At 41.7% G+C, this 20,482-nt stretch overlaps 1 protein-coding gene across 2 annotated transcripts in view; it reads right to left on the reverse strand.

The window, feature by feature from the left end:
• Positions 1-15,332, reverse strand: part of ESR1 (estrogen receptor 1) — a 205,466-nt gene extending 190,134 nt beyond the window's left edge. For both annotated transcript variants that reach the window (XM_079971531.1, XM_079971532.1), the window contains exon 1: positions 14,699-15,332. The gene's annotated coding sequence lies outside the window, so the exon portion shown is untranslated. The remainder of the gene's footprint in view (positions 1-14,698) is intronic.
• Between the last annotated feature and the right edge of the window lie 5,150 nt (positions 15,333-20,482).

Consider the following 20,482-nt stretch of genomic DNA (forward strand, 5'->3'; position numbering starts at 1 on the left):
CACGACATTAAAAAGGTTGTGTGAACTGGCCTTAGTGTTATTCTCCCTGAAGCATCTATTTGGCCCCATTTTCTGCTTGTACCAGCCAAAAATGCTTTGGCATTTCCTCCTTGAGATATGCAATGTTACTTGTCTGCCAGGGAACCATTCACAATAGGATCTTGGTATCTGAAGAAGTGTGCATGCACACGAAAGCTCATACCAAGAACTAACTTAGTTGGTCTTTAAGGTGCTACTGGAAGGAATTTTTTTATTTTGTTTTGACTATGGCAGACCAACACGGCTACCTATCTGTAATAGGATCTTGTCACACTTAAGTTAGATAACTGGCCACACTCAATTCAAAAGGAAGCTTTCTTCAATTTCATTAAAGACATTACTTTTATTTTCATTTAGGATGAGAATAGGGAATTCTAAATCTATCCCCAAACAGCAGAACAAGATTGACTAGCTGTTCCATGTTCACTTACCACACATACATATTGAAACATATCAGCTCTCTTTAATGATAGGATATAATTATTTCCACATTGTTGTGAATAGCAAATCCCTATTACTGAGTATTTTTGTTTAAAAGGCAGTAAAATCTCTTGGTAACACAACAAATTTTCTGCTGATCATTCTTTAATTTTTACTATATGACAGTAGCCAAGAGCAATATCCTCAACCTATTAGATACTATCAATAGCAATGGATTCAAAGACAAGTGTGTTGTGAAACAGAATGGGCATTAAATACAGATCTGGAGAGTTATCTAGTTTAATTTTGCATATTAGTTATCTGAACACTGATCTACACTATACAGTCATACCTCAGAAGTTGAATAGAATTTGTTGCAGAAGTCCGTTCGACTTCCGAAATGTTCAGAAACCAAGGTGCGGCTTCCGATTGGTTTTCGATTGCGCAGGCACGGCGGAAACAATAGCGAAAGCTGTGCCAGACGTTCGGCTTCCAAAAAATTGTTCAAAAACCAGAACACTCACTTCCGGTTTTTGATCGTTTGGGAGCCGGTACATTTGATTACCAAGGTGTTCAGGAACCAAAGTACAACTGTAGATACAATGGGCACAATTCAGCCAAAGTTTAAGAAGGTAGGGCAACTCTCAATATTCACAAGTAGTGGATATGCAATGGCGGGGTGGGGTAGGTTGGGATAATTACCCTCGTCTGTAGCCTCCCTCGAGGATATTTCAGAATCAGAGGGTGCTGGCCGGCTGACCCTCTGGTCAGGTGGTGGTGTTGCTAAATGAGACGTCTGCCAAGAAGAAAACATCCACCATTCATTTGACAGTGGCTGGGGGGCCAATTTGGCATGTACAACTGAAACATGGGTAGATGGCCTGAGCAAAACCAGCTGTGTCCACTTGGGTACTTGATGCAGCACTAGCCAAGTTCAGAGGGACAGAGTGAGGGGGTGGGTTGTCATCCGTAAAGACTGGGTTTGAAGGATTTTTGTGGTGTTGGGCCAAAGAGACAGAACAGGGATGCTATTAGTGTACAATTACCTTACTGTGATACAGTCTCTCTAACCAAGCTGGTGGAATTAAGTCTCAAATGTAGTTTTAGAGAACCCCTTCACCACAAGCTATGTCAGCCTCTTTTATAAACTGTTTGATTGCTATGCAGGATAGAGGATGTGATCACGGTTCCTCATTCTCACCTTTACTTTATTTATTATGATTTCCCACACTTTCTATTTTTGTTGCAAATGTATGTTTTAAAAGGATATTAAAAGCCATACGGGATCAGACCAAAGGCTTATCTAACCCAGCATCTTGTTATTCAAATGGCAAACCAAGGCATGAAGTAGAGATCCATTTTGGCTGAGCAGTGGCAGGCCAGAATAATAGTCTTATTCGATGTAAATCAATACTTGTCTGAGAGAAGACTTATTTATATTTGCCCCTGTAAGAAGAGGTCATAATTATTTTACTTGCAAATTGTGGGCTTTGTTGAATGATAGCTTGATTCTATATGCAGTCATGGAGAAATTCTTAGGTAAGATTTCACCCTAATTTACCCACCTTATACATGTATAACATAGCACAAAAAAGAACATTTAATTAAGTATAAAGTACATCTGCAGCTCTCATAATTAAAGCTTTGCTAGGGCAAAACTCTCAAGAGAAAGCATGTACAACAAAATCTCCTTGATTTTATCTCTCCTTTGCTGGCAACAATAATCTTTCTGCAGTTAAATGCTTTTAAGTTGTGAAGCTTGAGCGACTGTATACACTAAGAGGTCTACTTGTTAACAGCAGTTTTCTGTACAAAAAAAAACCCACCAAAACACTATTCAATTGCTTAATCCATGGCTATTTTTCCATGCAAAATTTCTTAGGGTTGAAATGATGAGTCTGAAAAGTCACTATTTCAGTCTCATGCAATTTTCACAGGTGAGCTGGACCTTTGAGTTAAATACCACCCATAACAGTTTAATGGAATAATTTCTGAAGACAGTATAAGAAAGCTGCAGTAAAAAAACCCAGCCTCCTGATGCACACCTTTTGAAATTCCACAGTGTTTTTCATTGCTTGCTATTTTATTTTCAGTCGGGGCTGGGAAAGGCAACTTTTACTCTCAATCCTACCTTCTAGAGGTCCTTTCCCTAGAAATCTGCTCCTTCCCATCTCTGTGTTTGCATGTGACTGTGCTTAGACATGTACTGTATTTTGGCTCTTCCCTAACTTAGCCTTTCACTAAGTTCATACCAGCTGTATGTTACTGAGGCCAAGTTTACAATGCGAGGCCAGAGAGCAAGATCAGACTAGAGTGCTGAGCATGTCTTTCCTCCAAAACTCCATACTATCGCCTCCTCTTCGTTTGCTTCTTGAGTTTATGTTATATGTGTGCTAGTTTGGTCATGGTTAGATTAACTAATTAACCAAAACTGAAGAAAAGTGTGTCTGTATGTGTGTGTATCTCATATTTTCCACATCACCATGTTATAAGTGCATATTCTGAGCTATTGCAGTATTACATGTGTACATTTTGATCATATATTCAGTAAAAAAAAAAACCATTTTATGACATGCCATTTCCAAAAATCCACAAGACTAGAACATTTGTACGTGAAACACCCGTCTACCAAGGAGGCTTGCTGAGACACGTCCCCTGTCAACTTACTAGATAGCCATAGGTAGGTGACTGCCTCAAAGCCTTAGCCACCATCCATTTGCATTATGGAGATAGTAGTGGCCTGCTGTGCAACAGCGTTGCAAGCAATTGCTGAGATTATGGGGAGCACTTCCCCTAATGTGCTTTAAGCACTCTCTGTATTATAAATAAAAATAATAAATGAAGGGCTATATGAATACGATGTACCATCATCAGTATCACACAGGCTTAGTTCAATGGTGTTTTAAGTATGACAGAACACCATGGAAGCAGCTTTTATGTTGGTTACAGTGTTGCTTTTTAAAAGTTTGCAATCATGTAAGCAGAACCAATCACCTGCGTATTTATTATGAAATCATCACTGGGATGGAATCATGATTTTGTGGTAAGGATCACAAAAGGGTACCTAGAACTACACCTCTTTATGATCATAATAGTTTTTAGCATACATATAGTGCTTTTTTAAAAATTAAGTGCTTCACACACATTATACTGGGCAACAGCTGAAACGGAAATGATATGGAATAATTTCTCTCTTGATTTAATTTCTCCAATAGTAAGTTCAAGACCAAGTGTGGTCGTCATCATCTGCATCTTTCTTTTTAAAAAATTTGGTGCATTCTCCCTCCAATATCAGTTACATTTGCAAAAATCATTCTGATATATTTTATTATCGTGTGTGTTGACTCTGGAGGGAGGTCATGGTGCAATACTAAAAGAGAATTCCTTTTCAGTGATGTTCCCCATACTCTAGAACTCCATCACTCTAGAATATCCACATGAGAGCTTGGAGGTCAGTTAAAAGTGGGCATCAATAATCTGAGAATGCCTGTGCAAAAAGATAGGTTATTGAAACAAGCCACCATGCGTGCCTGTCACATTGCACAGGGAAGTTCATTCCACAAAGTGCATGCTACCATGTTCTTGCTGGGTGGATTTCTGCAGATCACAACACTGTCAGCAAAGCATCATCTGATGACTGTAGTGATCTCACAGGTCTATTTGGGAAGAGACACATTTTTTTGGTTGTCTGCTTTTCAAATATGTAGTTTTAGGGATATGGACTGGGATGGTTTGTGGCAGCAACAGCATCTCTAGTGAAAGGAAGGAAAGAGCTGGCCAAGGGAAAGAGGCAAACAAGGTAATAAATGAACTGGTTGTTGCCTTTGTACTTTCACATGACATTCCAGGCTCAACACTGCCAGAAAGATATTGACATGCTGGATGAAGTTCAAAAACAATAAACACAAAAACAACAAGTGAGTTGACCTATGGAATAAGAGTAAAAGGAGCCCCAGAAGCACAGTCTGATTAAGAGGTGACTAATAGTCAACTCAGGGACGCAGGTGGCGCTGTGGGTTAAAGCCTCAGCGCCTAGGACTTGCCGATCGAAAGGTCGGCGGTTCGAATCCCTGCGGCGGGGTGCGCTCCCGCTGCTCGGTCCCAGCGCCTGCCAACCTAGCAGTTCGAAAGCACCTCCGGGTGCAAGTAGATAAATAGGGACCGCTTACCAGCGGGAAGGTAAACGGCGTTTCCGTGTGCGGCTCTGGCTCGCCAGAGCAGCGATGTCACGCTGGCCCCGTGACCCGGAAGTGTCTCCGGACAGCGCTGGCCCTGGCCTCTTAAGTGAGATGGGCGCACAACCCCAGAGTCTGTCAAGACTGGCCCGTACGGGCAGGGGTACCTTTACCTTTAATAGTCAACTCACAATCTACAAATCACAAAAACGAAGATTGTTGCAAAGAATAAGATGAGTTAGTCAATGTTAAAATGAATCAGTCAATGTTATCTAGGAACAATAGTATGATAATATACTGGGCATAAAAGAAAGTTTCCAGTTGCTTAAGACCTTTGATAAGGCAATGGACAAAAAAGTGTTGAATAGTTTGTTTAAATGTTAGGGTTCATTATTGTTATTGTTCATTATTGTGTGTACCACTTTAAAAGCCAGGAGGCATATCCTGACCTAGTTTTTACAGCTGTGTAGCAGGTGCTGATAAGTCACTGTAATTAGCTGATAAAGGTAAAGGGACCCCTGACCATTAGGTCCAGTCCCAGACGACTCTGGGGTTGTGGTGCTCATTTCGCTTTATTGGCCGAGGGAGCCAGCGTACAGCTTCCAGGTCATGTGGCCAACATGACTAAGCCGCTTCTGGCAAACCAGAGCAGCACACAGATATTGAATGGTCTCTTTAAATTTGAAGGTTCATTATTGTTCCACAAGATGTGTATTTCTTTAAGGGCCAGAGCAAATAACGTGACCTAGTTTTACAGCTGTGAAGCAGTATAGCAGGTGCTGTTAAGTTGTGGTGATTAAGCTGTTGGGTATAGTATATAAAGAGCAGCACCTACCTCTCTCAGTATCCTGTTGGATGGGTTGGTGGTTAGGTCATTGGTGGTTATTGATATATTATAATTAATGTAAAATGAGTTTTTGTTTTTGTTATTAAAACCTAGCAAAAGTTACTTCTGCATTCCTTGTAATGTGTGGTCTCCCCAGCACGCCTTCTGCAGCACAACTAATCTGCAAAACAACCAACAACGGAAACGCCGTTTACCTTCCCACCAGAGCGGTACCTATTTATCTACTTGTACTTTCGAGTTGCTAGGTTGGCAGGAGAAGGGACCAAGCAATGGGAGCTGATAAGTTGCTGTAATTAGCTGTGTCAGCAATTGTGAATGGTATATAATGTGCCGTATGTACCTTACTCTGCCTCCCTGGTAAATGGATGGGTGATGATTATAAACACTATGTAAGATGTATGTTAGAGGAGTTTTGTTATTAAACCATGCAAATATATTTTTGTGTCTCTTCAGTGTTTCCATCTGTGTGGTCTACTCTGCACGCACTCTGTGGCATGTTTCAAATGCCCAATAAAAAGAACTAAATATTAAGTTGGAAAAGCAATCCACCATTTACCTGGAAATGAACTGTGTAATTTCATAGTTGTTGGTCCATCTGATTCTATTTACCATGCAACATTGATTTTTTTCTTTAAAAATTGTACCCTTCAGGCTTTTGTGTTACCAGTACCAGTCAAAACTGAATTAGGTCTTCAGCCCTGAATCAGTTAGGGTGAAGAAACTGATCAACACTGACTGAAGTCAAAGGCACTTATTCAGTTTCAATTCAATGACTCTAGCCTCATTATGTTGTAGCTTAGATGGTGTAAAATTGTGTCTGTTCTGCATCATCTGCCCCATAAGGATATAGTTCTGGGAACTGCTAGTTCCGTTTGCACAAAACCCAATGCTTATTAGTGTTCCAACACTGGGTTTCACTGTAGGAAACTAAGTATTTTATTAAAGGGATATTCCTCAGTGGTGTTTTGTGCAATGTGTGGGTCTGTTCCTGATGAAGGGCTGCATAAGATCTGCTGATCAGAAACAAGTCTTTTCCAAGAGTCTGGGCAGAGTCCTTCAACCACTAGCACATCTACTCCTGGATAAGCCCATGAGGCCTGTCTTTTTAGAAGACTAGTTAGAGTGCTAATTCACAAATAATTTCTTAATGCTCTTTGTAACCACAAAATTCCACATCTGCAAAGCACATAAGAATATTTTGGAATAGTTTGTCCTTGCTTCCAGAAAGGAATGGGATGGTGTAAAGTCACTTAAATCACATTTTCCTTCATTATGGATTCATCTCACATGGCAGAGGGTTATTAATAAACATCTCAGTATAGCTTTAGGATTGAATTCAACCATCTAAATATGAAAGGTACATTGCTGAAGAGAGAAATTAGGCTGTACCTGAACCAGCTGCACTAGTACCTTCATTGGTGGTATATATCTCTAATAAGAGTTCCTCCTGTCTAGGTTGTTATTAAGAGACTACTGGTTTAAAATACAAGTACATGCCTTATCTGGAGCCAAACCAGCAATCCATCTACAGTCCAGTACTGGGAGTGTGGTGGGAAAATAACTTTCCTAGATCTCAAGGTCCCTTAGATGACCTTTAGGAGACAAATTAGTGCTCACTTGCATTCAGATCACATGCTCTGCCACTGAGTTATGGGTCTTTTTCATCCTTATCTTCCTTATGTCTTACTCCCCAAACCTTGACTGAAAATTCTCTCTCAAAGATTTATGGTGAATCTTCCTATGAGTAAGTTGCTCACAGTAGTAGATTTTGATATATCTGGTGGGATAAAAGGAGATCTTCATTAAAATGTCCCAAACTCTTCCATTTATAGTTTGCAGATGAAGTCTGTATTTTTATCATCTGCAATTGCATTTTAAGAAGCTCTTGAACTCTTTACTACCTCTGTGTTGACTCAGCTAAAGAAGATGTATATTCCAACTGGGTCTGAACTTTCCAGGGCTTAAATCACAGATTTCTCCTTCTGGAGGAGACATACTGAATCTCAGTGTCCTGAGGATCAGGGTTCATCCATTGTATACACCACCCAAGAATATATTTGCCAAGAATGATTTGCTCATTGCTGGCTTGAAAATCTTTGAGATTTGCCCTTATTAAGAAAACAGAGCTTCCCTCTCCTGCCAGATTAAGAAAATATAAAATGGAATGTTATTTGCCAAATGAGGTTTCTATATATGATTTATATTATAATTAACTTTTCTGTATCCTTTTCCATAAAGTTCTCTCAGTTTCTCTTATGCCATTTCACTGAATGCTTGTAACTACAGACTAAAAGTGTACACGTTTAATTTATTACCAGAAAACCTTCAATACTGGTGGTTTTGAGTCAGGAAAAGGAATTCAGAACATTTACTAATCAAAAATTACTTTGGTCATACATGTTTAGTCCAGTGGTAGAGAACCTGTGACCTTCCATGTTCTCTGTCTGGTCTTCAGGACTGTCCTCAAGTCACACACCCCTCCTCAGCCACATCCTCTCTCTCCAGCCCACAACTCTCACTGTTCCTGCTTTACATCTTGCTTGAGTGTTGCCTGGCTGGAATGTTGAACTTGCTTGCCTAGAGGGGTATAGAGGAGGGTGTGTAAAACTAGCTTATTATGCAGATATTTTATCTGACTTTGTTGCTCCACTTCCTTGTACCTCTGGCCCTGCCCACCACTGGCATGTGACTTCTAGGAGACTGCCTAGAATGGAATGTGGCCCCTGCTCCAAAAAGGGTTCCCCTACCACTGCTTTAATTCCACTGAACCACATGTAGCCAACATCAGAATTGTGGCTTATATTTATACATTAGTGGTTGTTAAGTCATTTTTATGAACTGGGAAAACCATTTACTATGGGGATGATTTTGCCCTTAGCATGCAAGACAGCTGTTTGGAGCAGGCACTGAGTGTGGGAAGTCATGTTTCTTGAGCAGCTTGTGAAGCCTAGCATCTTCCTCACTGAAACCTGTGCTCTTGCTCATCTCTCCAAGCCCACCAATTTGCCCTGATCATCTGCTGTAGTTTAAACTGGACCAGGGAGGTCTTTGCTCATGTCAGATTTCAGTTAACGGGCACAGTTAAGAAAGCTTCCCCCATAGCAGCGCTGTGAATCTTCAATGGTTTGACTTCACCACTGGAGCCACACTCCATTGTCTCTTGAGTGAGAAACAGATGCCAACAACTCCATATTTCCGTGGCACTGAATCAGAACTGTGCCCAATATGAGCAGCAGCAAGAGAAAATGCACCCAAATTCCTTTTGTATTAAACAGGAGAATTGGCAATGCTGACAGTGTAATGGACTTCCCACAAATTCAGAAGCAACAGCAACACCACATCAGCAAAGGGCAAACCACAAAGATACAGCAGGCCTATCCTGGCTCCCACCCAACACACACACACACACACACACACACACACACACACACACAGGCTCTTACTTGTAAATAAGGAAGAGATCTTTATTCAGACAAGTAATGGTACAGGCTCAACAGCAGACACTGTACTCTGGAGTCACTTCAGGACTTCAAGAGCAAGACAAGAAATACAGAACTGTACAGAAGTGACAAAGATGACCCAACAGCTTCCCCACCCTTCCCACCAGCTTTTGGGGATGAGGCACAGCATGCTTGCTCATTAGACTCTTGCCCCACAGGAATGCTAAGCTTGCAAACATGTGCTCTGTCAGAGCTGGCGGGTCTGCTCCCATCTGCAAAGACCGTGCCTGGTTCTATGTGCCAAGACCCGCGCCCTCCTGTTCAATCACTACCACCTCCTGTTCAGACGTACCCCCTCAGCTGATCAAAGCCCTATTCAGCCTCCACTGTTGCAAGAAGGTAAGAGGAAAGAGCTGGTATCCCTTCTCCCCTTTCCTAACCACCTGACATCAGGGTTGAAAGCGGAGATCCCCCCTTTCAAAGTAGGTTCCCACCATTCAACTCCCTCTTCTGTTTCTTTTTCATCTCCTGCATCAGTCTGCCAGCCTAAGCCTGATCCTAACAATACTGTGGGGCTCGTGGCATTAGCCTCTCTTTCATGCTTTTAACATTCTCAAATTTATGCAGTGACAAATACCTTGGTTTGTTTTCTTACACTGAGAGGCAAGACACAAAGTTAAGGACCCATTCTGACCCTAAGTCAAAGTCCACAGCACCTGCAACTATAGTCACCCACAATAGTCTGTTCACCAATACAAGGGATTAGGTTTCCATGCCTTCTCCAAACTGTATTGATAGTTGCACCAATTGTTCAAACATTCCTAAACAAACATGCCCTTTTCTTATGAGAAACTCTACATCACCTGGACTGCCTTCTCATCTCAGTCTGATAGGAGAGCTATAAATCGAGTGCAGCTTCCTAACCTCCATTAGTTCCTACAACCCAGTACATCTGCTTATACTGTGTAACAATATGGTTAACTTGTTAATAGTATGGGGAGAAATTAAATGAAACCGTCTTCTGATCACTCCATCATCACAAGCATTTCTGCTTGCCAAATCTCCCCTCTCCTCCAACTGGGTTTTGTAGATTCGCCTGACCCTCCGGAGTGGAATGGGAGACATGGGGTGCCTGGGAGGAAAGATCCATTGTGTTAGAAAGAGCCTTTGTGCTGGCTTCCACTGGCAATACAAGGTGAGTTGAATGCAAGCCATGGTTGACATTCCTGATTCCTGTAGTTGGGCATTAGAACTCTCTCTCTCTCTCTCTCTCTCTCTCACACACACACACACACACACACACACACAGTACCTTAAATAACATCAGGAATGCATATATTTCACTGCAGCTGTCCTTAATAGCCAATGAAGCTACAGTAGTTTTCATTTCCTACAGGTCTTTCAGATCAGCAGAACCACAAGCAGTACCTCTAACCAAACACAAATCGCAGGAAAAAAACATATACAGGTGTTATAATATTAAAGCCCTTTTGCATGCTCTATCATCAGTACCAAGGCATCTCTTCACTATTTGGTATTCTTTGTTTTCAAGACTTTAGGAGAAATGCCTCATTAGAACCTAAATAAACTTGTGATTTATAAAATGTTGACACAAATTGCAAAAATGAGGAAAACAATTAAAGTATGGCAGCAGCGATTGGGCGGGTGATTGGTGGCTGTGGTGAGGCGGGCAGGTGGTGGGCGGGCGATTGTTGGCTGCAGCAAGTGGGTGGGCTGTTGATGGCGGTGAGTGGGCAGACAATTGGCGGCTGCGGCGAGGTGTGCAATCGGCAGTGGCTGTGCCAAACGATCAGCAGTGGCGGGCAGGCGAGTGAGCGATTGGTGGAAGTGACCTCCCCCACCCCACCCCACCCCCAAAATGCTAAACAACTTAATTTCTTAATTTTGGGCTTTAAAAAATAAGGGTCGTCTTATACATGGGGGCATCTTATACACAGAAAAATACAGTAATATACCCCAAAAATACCAGACTTGACTAGCTCCAATGAACACATGTGATATGCACATGGATGCTGCAGAGAACTTCTGCAACAAAAGCAGCCTTCCTGCTATGGGTTGGGTCTTGTGGCCACGACCTCTTGCTTTAAATAAGGAGCACAAAGCTGCATTCAGTAGGAAGAGTGGGGAGGATTAATAGTTCAAGGTCATCAGAGGGCTCAGTTCACGGTGTGAAGTTATCTCTGAATCATATGTCCAGAATACTATTTGGGAAAGCCTGAAATACCAATTCAGATCCAAAAAGTTTAAAGGCATGTTTAAAGGCACTGTTTCTAAATCAGACTGAGATAAATTTGCTAACCTTCAAACTACAGGTAAGCTCTTGTGTTTTTTGTGGAACTACATCACTTCAGACTATACTGGGGTAAAGTATGTTTTTAATAAGGTAAAGGGACCCCTGATCATTAGGTCCAGTTGTGACCAACTCTGGGGTTGCGGCGCTCATCTTGCTTTATTGGCCAAGAGAGCCAGCGTACAGCTTCTGGGTCATGTGGCCAGCATAACTAAGCCGCTTCTGGCGAACCAGAGCAGTGCACAGAAACGCTGTTTACCTTCCCGCCGGAGCAGTACCTATTTATCTACTTGCACTTTGGCGTGCTTTCGAACTGCTAGGTTGGCAGAAGCAGGGACCGAGCAATGGGAGCTCACCCCGTCATGGGGATTCAAACCGCCAACCTTCTGATCGGCAAGTCCTAGGCTCTGTGCCACAGTGCCACCCGCGTCCCTGTGTTTTTAATAGGAGTCATTTAAAAAATGTCCTTTAGATAGAAGAAATGGTGCTACAGTCTTAGTCCCCACAAACTAGATTTCTTTGTGCAAGAAATGAAATCCAGGAAGCATTTAAACACATGATCTACCGCCAGCAATCTAAAGGAGTACAGCTCCGTGCAGTTCTACTGGACATGTAGGCAGCTTCTCAATAAAAGCTGCTCAGCTGCATCTCCAGGTCATGGGCTAGTCGGGGATGAAGCAACATCTCAATTCTTGTTTTCAAAAACTCAGAATGCAGAGATGGCCTGAACTGTATGAATGTATGTAACTTGTATGGATATTCAATTCAAAGATCAGTGAGAGGAAAATAAACAACTTGGCGTGGCTAAAACAGAATCCGATTTCAATTAGATAGGTCATATGCATGTCTATTCAGATTGTGTCCGGTGAGGTTTGTCCCAGCTAAGTGTGTATAGGATTGCAACCTTTGTTACATAAAATGGTATTCCTGGCTAGGTGGTATTTGCATATTTCCTGACAGGATAGTAGAATGGACTCCTACTTTTGTTATGCCTCATTTAGGCATTTGTCTTGTTTTATTTCTTTGGCAAGAAATAATGTATATATGTGACAGATTGGCACCACTTTAAGAGTAGCTAGCAGAGATGCACCCACACCATGGAGTAATAGCAAATGAGAATTAGTAGTGGTAACTGTATCACTACAGCCAATTAAAACAAAATGCAATTAATTCAACACAGAACAAGGGTAATGAAGCCTTGGCAGGTCTAGTAACCAACCAGGAAAAAGAGAAGAACCACACACACACACACACACACACACACACACACACAGTCATGTTGGCTGCACAAGCTTGTGCTGCTTCCACGCCCCAGTTAGGTGTGTAGCTTGGAGGGGAAATCAATGTAAGCTGTTGTACTGGGTACATTTGGACCACAGGGATCCCAAGTGCTGAAGCAACACATCTAAATTCTCAAATTAGAGCCATCTAGCAGTGCAAGTATACAATGTTAAAGCAAAGTTCCTTGGTGGGGAGGGCCCATATCTCAGTGGTACTGGCAGACCACTTGCTTTGCATGCAGATGATCCCAGGTTCAGAGTCCGGCATATTCAGTTAAAAGAATCAGATGATGGGAAATATCTGAGACCCTGGGAAACTCCTACTGGAGTAGACAACACTGGATTAAGTAGACAAGTGGTGTCACCTGGTGTAAGGCTGCAGCAAGGATACATAATCTATTTCATGGAGATGCTGAAAAATAGGAATTCCTATGTTGTTGAAAAAACGTCTCCCCACACCCCCATTTATCAAAAAGCTAATGCATAAGTCTTAATACAGAGTGAGTGTAATTATTCTGTTACTTGTTAGTCTTAAAAGTGTGACCAAAGGTTTTCAGGAAGCGTCCTGTCCAAGTTGACCACTACCTTTTCCTCTGCGTTCTAAGAAGATGCTGAGCCCACAGGTTTACAGTTTGCCTACCAAACATCATGGTAAAATCACCTTTGCCGCTTTGCGGAATGATATGGGTGGCCAAGTTAACTCAAGATGAGAGAACTCACCTGGTGCCATTTGAGAAAAGGATACAAAAGAGGGATAAAATGCTCCATTAGGTAAACAGAAATATCAGTTCTGTATTTCCCCCCACAAACTTACAAAGGGGGATTTTAAAATACAGGTAGTACTGATCCATTTGCTTAAACCCTCACCTTCTCTTTGTTGCCTGTCTTGCAGCACATTCCTAACCACAGTAAGTCAGAAGGAAGTCCTATTGAATTCCATGGGCATTACTCCCCGGTAAGGGCACAGGACTGCCACCTCAATCCTACCTCCAAAAAGCATGTAAAGAAGCAACCTCTCTTCCCCTTTTGTTTGTGACTGTTTTTCCTCTGCTGTAAACTCTGCTTGTGTTATGATATGAATTGACTGAATTAATTTTTGGCTTTAATTCTCTCCCGACACCTGCACTCCACTTATCTGTGCCCTACTGACTGCAAACGGGTTTCTGATAGGGGATAGTTAGAATTACACTGTTAGTAGTTTACATGTGCCCCATGCGTATATGCCTACACATTCTCTTTTATATTTAATATTAGACATAATTCTTTCACGAATTAAGATAAATTGGGGAGCGGGGATAGGGCATCCACTCCGACATTTCAATGCTTTCTGTACAGTTGAGAACACACCGTTCTTCCAAGTGATATTGCACAAAGAACTTCACTCCCAACTTGACCTGTAGACCCTGAAGCTCTTGCTCTGGGAGTCATTTGAATTTTGGCAGCCAAGCAACTAAGAGCCAATCCCACAGCGCTGCACTGATCATGCTCAGCCTGAATTTAGAGCTTGCAGGTGAAAGAAGCTTGAATTGTCCTGTCTGCCTAGACAGTGGTCTGCTTACATGGTACATTTTTCACTCTAAAACATCTGTTGTATTTAATGCCAGCTAAACTGAAAGGTGAATTAATTTGCTTTGCAGCTGAAAGTTCGTCTTGCTGCGGAACTGCGTAGAGGGTGATGTTCTTAACGTTACCTTTAGACATACACATGCCACACACACAAAGTTAAAACAGCCTTTGAAGCCCGAAGTCGCATAATTGCTTCTGGCTTCATTCATAAATAACTGAATGGAAAGATCCATGTGGTTCCCTGCAGGTATCCTTACAATATGACACTTCAACCAAGTGAGTTCTAAAAACATTTTCTAAAAACAGAGTGCTGAAGACAGACTGTTATTCCTGCTCTGTGAAAAAGGAAATACTTTTTTTCCCCCCCTACTTCCCCAGTAATTACTGCTCCAGATGTCAGTTTTCCACAGCCGGAGACATAGATTCCAGATAGCAACACCATCCTCAGCCACTATTCGGGGGGGTGGGAATGCAATCATTGGATGCATTCACTGCTACGGGAAAATGAGTAACTATATCCCACATCACACACATAACTCCTAGGTGTGTACTTAACTTATAGCCGTCTTTAAAAAAAAGCCAATACCACAAACATTCAAGAAAGTAAGATAGTCACCTACTTTGACAGGATCATCTGAGTTGCAGCCAATCTTCTCATTCTGAGACAAAAGCTGGAGCAAGAGACATTAAAATGTCTTTCCCATTGAGTGGTTTCTGCTGCATGTGTGCTTGTATTTTCAGCTATGATGAGATTCTCTTTCTGGCAGTAACTATGAGGCTGATAGAACTGTAAAATGAATAATCATGCTGGCTGACTGGCTGGCTGAAAAATAAAGTACTAGCACCACCATATGCTAGAGGTTGGGAAATCTATCAAATACCCAAAGAGCCCTGTGAATCCTGTTTTCTCCGCTTCTCTCTCTGCACTTTATAGTTTTGTTTTTTAACTTACCATCAAGGCTGAGAGATATATGACAGGATATAGTGCTATTAATTTGCCAGGAAAATGCTAAGATGCTCCAAATGAATTTCTTTTCCTATGTTATAAATTGTGGAGAAGGTAGAAATTTCTCCCTCTACAACAAAAAAAAGTTGGGCTTCTTAAAAATGCATTAGTTAAGGAGTAGGCAGGAAATGCATGCTGCTAGATATTCATTAGAATGGGGCCACAAGCTCAAAACATTGGCAAAGGGAAGTTAAAGCTGTATGCATTTTCACCTAGCCCTTGGAAGCAGAAGATAGTTTATTGGCCCGTCATTACCCTCCACTCACCTACTGCTGAGTAGTATGATATTTGCCTGAAGTGGCCCTGAAAGGGATTAGTTTCCTACTGGTTCCTAAGCCCTTCCCATCTGTCACATGATCTTCCCATTTCTGCCTGGAACACAGCTGTTTAAGTTTGCCTTGGGCACAAACAGATCCTGTGAGACAGAAAACAAACTAACAAGTTGCTTACCTAATTTAAAGGAGATATATGGTGAAAAATGAATTTTAAAACAAGACAAAATATTAGCTTCCCTATATGAAAAATGCTGAGGTGGGTTAATAAATGTAAATTAAATGGATTAAACCCTGTGGTCTAATTGCACAGTCATAGACACTATTAGTCGTCTGCAAATGTTTGAATTGCTACGTGCTATAATACTGTCTGCTGCATGGCTTCCAGATAAGATTATATAAGACTGTTGGTGGTGGATTAATGTTCTGAGGGATCCTGTGTGCAATCCTTTGTGGGGACCCTATTTTTTCACCTAAATAAATGTGACTATGGTCAAAATTGGGAATGTATGAGACAATAATCATGTTTCTGCCTTCACACCGTGCTCCTAAAAAAAGTTGGGAACAATCCCTGCTGTGGGCCAGACAGGAGGAAAAAGTAATGATAATATGAATGTCTCTGAAATGGGCGCCCCCCAAAAGTGGGTGCCCCCCCCAAAAAAATTGGGAACACTTGGGGAAAATGTTTTGATTATGATAAAGTCTCTGCACTGTCTCACATTAAAACCACTTGGGAACAATCTCTCCCCCACCTTCTCAAAAAGTATTTCTATGGGAAGCCAAAACAAAGGAGGTGAAACAGCCTCAACCTTTCCCTCAGTCCATGCACCCTCCAAAAACCTAAAGAGGTTGACTTATCCTACCCTTTTCTTTCCATATTTGTCCCACAACTGCCTGGGGAAGTCCTTCCCTCTGGAAAGGAGAGGTGGAGTTAATACAGCCAACCAGAGTGGCAAGAGGGTGGGCCCTTCCAACTCCACCAAGTGGTCTGTGCTGCACAGCTGGAGGAAGCATTTTTATTGTCTCTCCACCTGCTCTAGGTTAGTGATCCCAGCTTAAAAGGTTGTCTGCACATACCTTCTTATCTAAAAGCAGTAGAGTTTTGTTTTTTTGAAATGAAAGCTCAGAGTCTGCAGCATATCCTAGCATGGGCTCTGGTGCAATCACTCCAATTACGCCTTTATAAATTCAGCCCTGTTTAAATGCTAAGGATTACTATTGCCTGGTGTCCACAGCTTTGACTTCGCTTGTTGGCTAAAAGTGACAGGTAGGAGCGGTCAGGCTAGCTCCTTTAACAGAAATTGCTTTAAAATAAGACAGCTGAGTCTGGTGACTCTATTCAGAGGCCTTTGGGGGCACCAGGTTGGTGACCCCATCATGAGATAATTTTAATCTGTTTTAGTATTTTGACTTCTGTGTCTTTTAAAGTATGGTTATGATTTTTTCTTGATTTTATTGTAAACCATCTTGAGGTTTTCTACAATCAAGTGGTGTATAAATTTTATGAAATAAATAAATAATGGATCTGACTTAACCTACTATCCCCAGAGAACATGTGTATTAGACTCCAGGGCTTTTATGAATTCATTAGACAAGTCTCCCAATTCATTTCATATACTTTTATTTAATTGATGGGTTTCATTTATATATGTTAATACTAATAGATTTGTATACACCATAGCTTCTTTCTCGCTCATGGACTACTTATGTGAAAGCTCTTGAGTAATACACTAGAAGAAGAAGAAGAAGAAGAAGAAGAAGAAGAAGAAGAAGAAGAAGAATAGTAGTAGTAGTAGTAGTAGTAGTAGTAGTTTGGATTTGATATCCCGCCTTTCACTCCCTTTAAGGAGTCTCAAAGCGGCTAACATTCTCCTTTCCCTTCCTCCCCCACAACAAACACTCTGTGAGGTGAGTGGGGCTGAGAGACTTCAAAGAAGTGTGACTGGCCCAAGGTCAAGTCAAGCAGCTGCATGTGGAGGAGAAGAGACGCAAACCCGGTTCCCCAGTTTACGAGACTACCACTCTTAAACACTACACCACACTGGCTCTCTACAGATGTAAGTCATTCAGGAGTAATAAAATAAAATAATAAAATAATAATTTCATATAATATAAATGCATATTATAGTAATAAATATAATATAAAAAAGTTATTTATTAATATATAAATAACATATTTTTAATATTTATAGTCTACATCCAGAAATACACAAGGAAAAGGAGGACTTAAAAAAAACCAGCTTGCAATTTCTTCACAAATTTCTGCTTTAACTTTCACAGCCAGCTTGTAGTGCCTTAATGGGAAACTGCTTTTCGTAAGAAATCTATATTTCAGTGTACTTAACTTATAGCTGTTTTCAGTGTACAATGTTTTCTTTCAAAAAAAAATTTGGGGTGTCATTATTTTACCATGTGGGGCAGCTCTGGGATAGCTCAGTTGGCAGAGCATGAGACTCTTAATCCCAGGGCCATGGGTTCGAGCCCCACGTTGGGAAAAGAAATCCTGCATTGCATTGGACTAGATGATCTGTGTTGTCCCTTATGATTCTATGATTCTATGCCAAGCAAGAACTGAACAAGCTATCCATAAATCCATACTGTAAAACCATAAAATACAAAAAAAAAAAACCCTTTTGATACAATTTCTAAAAGTAATGGCTTGAATTCCAAGTCGCTAAGATTTCAAAATATTTAGAAGTTTATAACTGCCTTTAAATAAAAAACTTAAAGAAAGTACCCTGTCCCCTCCTTCCCTCTGCAAGCTTCTCCAGGTGCTTAAAGGCTCTTCCTGAACAACACAGGTGGGGGCTGTAGGGGAGGAGAAACCCACTTTCTGTGAACTTCCTTATTTCAATTTATGTTAGGATCCAATTCTGATTTTGGCAGCAGTCCACAATGCCCCAACCTACTGAAGAATTGATGCTTTTGAACTATGGTGCTGGAGGAGACTCTTGAGAGTCCCATGGACTGCAAGAAGATCAAACCTATCCATTCTGAAGGAAATCAGCCCTGAGTGCTCACTGGAAGGACAGATCATGAAGCTGAGGCTCCAATACTTTGGCCACCTCATGAGAAGAGAAGACTCCCTGGAAAAGACCCTGATGTTGGGAAAGATGGAGGGCACAAGGAGAAAGGGACGACAGAGGACGAGATGGTTGGACAGTGTTCTCGAAGCTACCAGCATGAGTTTGACTAAACTGCAGGAGGCAGTGGAAGACAGAAGTGCCTGGCATGCTCTGGTCCATGGGGTCACGAAGAGTCGGACACAACTAAATGACTAAACAACAAAACCTTATTCAGGAGAGCCCCCTACCATCCAGAGAAGCTTCTTGATGGGTGCAGGTGGCTGCAGGAGAAAGGATGTCTGTAAATGTTAACCTGTATGCTCTCTGAGGGGGAAAACAGGTCTCCTAACAACACTCAACGGGACGCAGGTGGCGCTAAAGGTTAAAGCCTCAGCGCCTAGGACTTGCCGATCGAAAGGTCGGCGGTTCAAATCCCTGCGGCGGGGTGCGCTCCCGCTGCTCGGTCCCAGCGCCTGCCAACCTAGCAGTTCAAAAGCACCTCCGGGTGCAAGTAGATAAATAGGGACCGCTTACTGGCGGGAAGGTAAACGGCGTTTCCGTGTGCGGCTCTGGCTCGCCAGAGCAGCGATGTCACGCTGGCCACGTGACCCGGAAGTGTCTCCGGACAGCGCTGGCCCCTGGCCTCTTAAGTGAGATGGGCGCACAACCCCAGAGTCTGTCAAGACTGGCCCGTACGGGCAGGGGTACCTTTACCTTTACTTTAACAACACTCAACACACTGAACAAACTACGGCTCCCAAGATTCCCCACCATGCAAGAACAATTGCCTCAAAAAAGTTTTTTTCACGTGCTTCTAAGGTTTGAAGTTTTTTTCAATCCCCAAATTAAATAAAAGTATTTAAATTAAATCAAGAGGATGTACCTCATCTGAGGCACTCTCAGCCTAGGATTAGACTGCAGATTACACTGATATCCTCAGATGTTTTTTCTAATCCACTTTGTATTTTTCCCTAATCCACTAATTCCCTAATCCCCATTGCTAATCAGCTGATCAGTCTCAATTCCTAATTCAGGTTTGCTCTGGTTAATCCTAACAGCTACTGTTTTGCCACATATCCTAGATGACAATTGATGTTTAGCATCCTTGAATCAGTCATTTTCACAGCATTCTGGTGTGGGGAGGGGATACTCCTTTGATGTGGCTTAGAATGCCACTATTATTTCCTGCTCTCTTTTTGCATGCTGAGCCCAAGGATGGTTTCTACAGATGGGAGAGATGCTTGTATTCTGCACAGCATCGCCACTCAAGCACAAGAAGATTGTACTGGGTACAGAAGTCAGCCCTGAATAATGTTGTTTGCATTTAAAATAAAATTTCTGACACTTAAAGTTGCTCTTTGGGCTGCAAAGTGTGTGAATAAAATCTAATCAGTTTTTTAAAGCTAGAAAAAAAGCCTACTCATTACCCAGCAGCCACAGCCCTCTGTCTCTCCCTGTGACTAACTGAAGCAGCATAAATGATTAATTCATACAGAGAATCCATCTTTCTTGACATGAAATTTTGATTATCGACATACATAATTTTAATGTCTTTCTATTGCTACATGCCAAATATACACAATGGTGGCTCATTCTAATAATGACTAAATAGGCTACATCCCAGGAGTTTGATTTATAGCTTCCCCTTTAAATGTCTACCCATCTCCAGAACTGAAAGCTGAAACCAGCTTATTCAGGGCTTAGCTGTGTCCTGTCCCTGACATTTCTTGTGTTCATTCCAGCTTTTATAGTTTCGTAGAATTGCTTGATACAGTCCATCTTGCTGTCTTCCTGCTACGGAAAGACTGCTTCCTGATATAATATGCATAGAGGCAATGCTTTTTTTCTTTAAAAATGTTTAGGGGTACTCTCATTTTGACTCCAGAAAAATCACCATTTAATAATTCAAATCGGGGGAAATAAATACAGTAAATGGACAAAAGTACAATAATTCACAAAATATTTAGGGGTATGTGTACCCCTGTGTCCCCCCAGAAAAAAGCACTTAATAGAGGTATCTCTATCCCTATTTCATAACACTGGATCAGTCCCACAATATAA

The sequence above is a fragment of the Podarcis cretensis genome (assembly GCF_951804945.1).
Source record: "Podarcis cretensis genome assembly, chromosome: 3".
Lineage (NCBI taxonomy): Eukaryota > Metazoa > Chordata > Lepidosauria > Squamata > Lacertidae > Podarcis > Podarcis cretensis.